Source organism: Marmota marmota, unplaced genomic scaffold (genome assembly GCF_001458135.2).
Source record: "Marmota marmota marmota unplaced genomic scaffold, marMar, whole genome shotgun sequence".
Classification (NCBI taxonomy): Eukaryota; Metazoa; Chordata; class Mammalia; order Rodentia; family Sciuridae; genus Marmota; species Marmota marmota.
Window position 1 is genome coordinate 31073939 of NW_026000005.1, and position 5276 is coordinate 31079214.

Sequence of the window (5276 nt, forward strand, 5' to 3'; positions counted from 1 at the left end):
CACATTGAGGATATTTTTTCATGAGTTAAAAATATCTACTGTACAACATCAATATAATAAGTATAACTACCTACATTGCTTGCCCTAGTGCTCTATTTACTTAAATCCATCAGGTTATTAGATTGTTTGAATAGCCAGGTGAGGTAAACAGTATACCCTCAACATGGATAGAACAAGATGAATGAAACTTGGCTTAACTAGGAAGAGGAGACTGAATTTGAGACCAAGCCATTTCTAGGGCTTATATCCTCTCCAGTATTTTGTGAGCCTTAGCAATGCCTTCTGCCCTTCAGTTATACTTTTGCCTCCCCTCCTCTCCCCCATGGAGAGTTCTTCTATTCCTTGTACATATAAACCCACAGCTTATCCCTGATTCCTCTCCTGCCCTCTTGCCCTCTTATTCAGGGCAATCTTCCTGAAGCAGCAAGAAGCGAAGAGCAAGGAAACAGAAATATTGCTGTATATTAGGGCTTTGGACATTAGATGACAGCAAGAAGAGTCACATTGATCAGAGATCGCCCTTCCCCACAAAGGGTTAAAAATTACTGAACCTACGTACTTATACAGAACATAGAAACAAAAACCAGATTCCCAAGCTATGTCCAACTGTTTAATAGTGCTGACATTTTCAGCTTAATAAGGCAACATGACAGTGACCTTGATATAGCAATATATTGGCCATCTCCTTGCAACTCCTATAGACCTGCCTTAGTTCTTCTCCAGTGACTCCTCTCTGACTTATACGTACTTTTGTTGCCAGTTTCTGTTAAATCCACTGGGACTGGAACATTTTGCTTTTGTTTTTTGGACAGGAATCACTTGATCCTGAAACTCTCGTGAGAAGAATGGAGTCAGGGTGTATCGATGTCAGAGAGTGAAAACAGAGGTGGGTGCTAAGAAATGTCAGAATGTCAGGTTATCTAGGGTTTCCCAGAATTCTGTGGGCAAAAGTACTATAGTTTTTCTGTTTTTTTATTTTGTTTGGTTTTTATGAGAGTTTAATCCACCTTGTAACTCATCCTGTTCAGGGAGATGTCAGGAGTTAACAATTAGGATTTCTCCTTTCTAGGGCTTAGACTGGCACCTGTGCCTCAGAGCACATCCCTTTCCCTATTTCTCAACAATCTTGTTCCCACACCTTTGATCTTCATCTCCAGAATCTTCAGTTTCTTCTTCACCCCTCTTTGATTTTTGTCTACTTCCAAACTTCACCAAAAACCTTCTCACTTTACCCACTCTAGCTACCATCTCATTTCTCCTGTTTTCATATCACAGCTTTTAAAACCAGCTTCCCTCAGCCTCTGACATTCTGGCTCACACCTCACTACTCTTAAAGGGATGTTTAGTAGCTTTCTTTTTGCCAAGTACATGAGACTCAGTCCTCATTCATGATATGTCTGTCATGTTTTTGTTGTTTGTTTTTGGTACTAAGGATTGAACCAAAGTGTGCTCTTTAACGAAGCTATACCTTCAGCCCATTTTATTTTTTATTTTGGGACTGGGTCTCATTAAGTTGCTGAGGCTGCTTTTGAACTTGTGATCCTATTGCTTCAAGTTCCTGAGTGGCTGGGATTATAGGTGTAGCACTGCTACACCTGACTTATGTCATGTTTTTTTAATGGTGCACTCCTTGAAACAACTGGCTTTGTTTTTGGTTTCTTTTATCTTTTCTTACAGCATTTGGTAGACAATCTTCATTTTTCCCCTCTTAAATTTTCATTTATTTTAGGGCCTTATTTAGTTAGCTTTTTTTGTCTCTGTGACCCAAAGGCCTGACAAGAACTTAAAGGATGAGAAGGTTATCTTGGCTCATGGTTTCAGAGGTTCAATTCATAGTTGGCCGACTTCATAGGTCTGGGCCCAAAGTTGGGAAGAACATAATGGTGGAATAATGTGGAAGAGAAAAGTAGCTCAAGACATTACAATCAGGAAGCAGTGAAAGAGAGCTCCACTCATCAAAGATAAAATATAAACCCCAAAAGCACATCCCTAGTGACCTACTTTCTCCAGCCACAACCCACCTACCTAAAGTTACCTCCCAGTTAATCCATATTAGTAAATTAGTCCACTAATTAGGTACACCTCTCATAGCCCAATCACTTCACCTCTGTGAATTCTTGCATTGTCACACATAAGCTTTTAGGGAATACCTCATATCCAAACCATGACATTTCACCCCTGACCCTCAAAAGCTCATGCCCATATCACAAGGAAAAATACATTTAGTTCATTTTCAAGAGTTCCCATAATGTTAGGAGTTCCAACATTACCCAAAAGTCCAAGTTTGAAATTTCATCTGAGACTCAAGACAAACTCTTGGTTATAAGAGTAAAGACCAAAAATAAGCTACATATGTCCAATATATAAAGGCACAATGTGAACATTTCCATGCCAAAAAGTAAGAAAGAGAGGCACACACACACACAAAAGATGGAACAAAATTTAAGACTGAAATTCTTCTGGGCAATCAAGTCCTATAGCTCCACGTTCAATATCTGGAGCATGTGGCAAACTGGTGTTCTCTCCAAAGGGCTTGTGTAGCTCCACCATTATGGCCTGGCTGGATGTACATGGCCTCTCTCTTAGCTTTCTTCCACTCATTCCTTTAGCTTTCCTCAGCAGACATTCTACGTTGCTGGCATCTCTTGATCTTGGGGCTCTCTACTGCAGCTTCAGCTTCCTTCTCACTTCTTTATGTATCACCTTCTCAGGGCAGCCTCCTGGGACTCCAGTACTGCTACATGTTTCCTGGCCTCCCAGGATTTCCTTTGTAACTCTGGTGGAAGCCTGCATGACCCCCTAACTCCTGCATCCTAAGTTCCTGCAGAATCTTCACCACATGGTTGATGCAAAGGTCTACCACTATCTCAACCAGGAGCCAAGCCACCTGGGACCATGGCTGTGGCAGCCTCTGAGCCTGGCAAAACAACTTTCTAAGCTGTTCTGTACAAAGCGGGCACCCCAGTGGTCTCTTCTCAAAGCAAATTTTGTGTTTACATCCTTGAGCCTGAGATGGGTAAGGTCTTGCCATTTCTGAGATGCCCTAAAACCATCTTGCCTCTTGTTTCTGGGTAAAGTACTTAGTATCTATTTAATGGTTCTAACACCTTGAACAATCACAACTTCCCTAGCCACAGTTTTACTCATACATTTCTGGCCATATTGCAAGTTTTTCAGTTTTTTCTGCTCTGATTTCTGCTCCTCATTATTACAGTAAACTTGGCTAAAAGCCACCAGCAAAATCCATGCCACCCCCTGAATGCTGTACTGCCTTCAAATTTCTTCTACCAGATTAAACAGTACATTACCTTTAAATTTAGCCTCATAAAAAGTTTCAGGACTTGGGTAAAATGTAGGCAACTTCTTTGCCAGAACATAATATGAGTGGCTTCCAGTTTCCAATAAAGTCCTTCTTCTCTGGAAATTTATAAGCCCAGTCTTTACTGTCCATAGTCCTTTTGGCATTCTAGTCTTTGGAACTCTCACAAGAATTGCCCATTAAGCTCTGCTTACAACATTTAAATCTTTTCCAGTTTGTATCTCTAAACTTTTCAAAATTCCATCCCTCCACCCCCTGCCCCAAATCAGCTCCAAAGGCTTCTAAACCACGTGGTCAGGGTAGTCAAAACAATGCCCACATCTCAATAGCAATTTATGCTTTAGTCAGGTTTGCACAGCTGTGACCCCAAAACCTCATGAGCAATTTAAAATGATGAAATTTTATTTTGGATCACAGTTTCAGAGGTTGAATCCATGGTTGGTTGACTGTATAACTCTGGGCTCAAGGTGAGGGAGAACATCACGGCTGAAGGGTGTGGCAGAGAAAAGCAGGTGAGGACATGGCAACCAAGAAGCACAGAGAGAGATCTCTTCTTGCCAAAGACAAAACATAAACCCCAAAGACAGTGACCTACTTCATCTAGCCACACCCTATCTGCCTAAAATTATCACCTAGTTAATTCATATCAGTGATCAATCATTTTAATCCTCATAATCTAATCATTTTACTAGTGAAAATTATTGCATTGCCTCACATGAGCTTTTGAGGGATACTTCATATCTAAACCATAACAAACCTCTATGATGGTAGTGATTAAATTAGCTTATTTATCCTTTTTAACAGCTTTCTTGAGATATTATTGACGTACAATAAACAGAACATATTTAATATGTACAATTTAAGGTTTTGATATATTTATACATTCATCCCTCTAATCATGAACTTATTGCCTTCAAATATTTCCTCATGACCCTTTGTAATTACCCTGTCCTCCCTCTGCCTAACCCCCAGTGTTTATCCCTAAGCAATCACTAATCTGGTTTCTGTTCCTATACATTAGTTATTTTCTAGAGTTTTATAAATGCAATGATTTGGTACTCACTTTTTTTTAAACTCAGCATATGATTTTGAGATCATCATGCTGTTTCATGTGTAAATTGTTCATTCTTTTATAAAGTATGAGTCTTTGTATAAAAATAGTACACTTTGCCAAAGCTTTCAGTTTTATCTACTCTTCGGACATTTGGGTTATTTCAACATTTTGGCTATTGCATATAAAGTTTCATTCATATGCAAGTTTTTCTATGAAGATATACTTTCATTTCTGTTGGGCATAAAGTATAGTTAACATATGGTGATATATTTGCCTTTTAAAAAACTAACAAACTGATTTCCAAAGTGGTGTATATTTTACATTCCTTTCAGCAAATATATGAGAGTTCCAGTTTCTCCAAAGCCTTGCTAACACTGGATACAATTAATATGGTAATTTTTAGCCACTTGAAAAGATAAGTAGTAGTATTTACCTGAGGTTTTATTTTGCATTTCTCTAATGATAATGATATTGGCATTCTGACCTTCTTTGGTAAAGTATCTTTAAACATTTTGCTATTTTTTAAAATTTGAGTTGCTTTCTTATGTTGAACTTGAAACTTTTTTTTCCTGACTACAAATTCATTATCAAAAATATGATTTTTAAAAATATTTACTCCAAGTTTTTTACTTTCTTCTCAATAATACCTTTGAAAAGGGAGTTTTTAATTTTGATGAAATCTAATAATTTTTTTCTTTTATGGGTTTGGTTTTGGTGTTGAATCTAAGAAATCTTTACCTAACTCATGATTTTAAAATGCATCCATATTTTTGTTTTAGGGCTGTGATCCATTTTTGTTTGATTTTTATGTATTAAATGAGTGATGAATCACAATTCATTTAATGGGATATAGCTATCCAATTGTTCTAGCATCATTTGTTTAAAAGTCTTATCTTTTCTCCA

General features: G+C 38.0%; 1 pseudogene; it reads right to left on the reverse strand.

The window, feature by feature from the left end:
• Window positions 1–687: 687 nt before the first annotated feature.
• On the reverse strand, window positions 688–1248 carry LOC107138391 (annotated as a pseudogene).
• Window positions 1249–5276: the final 4028 nt, after the last annotated feature.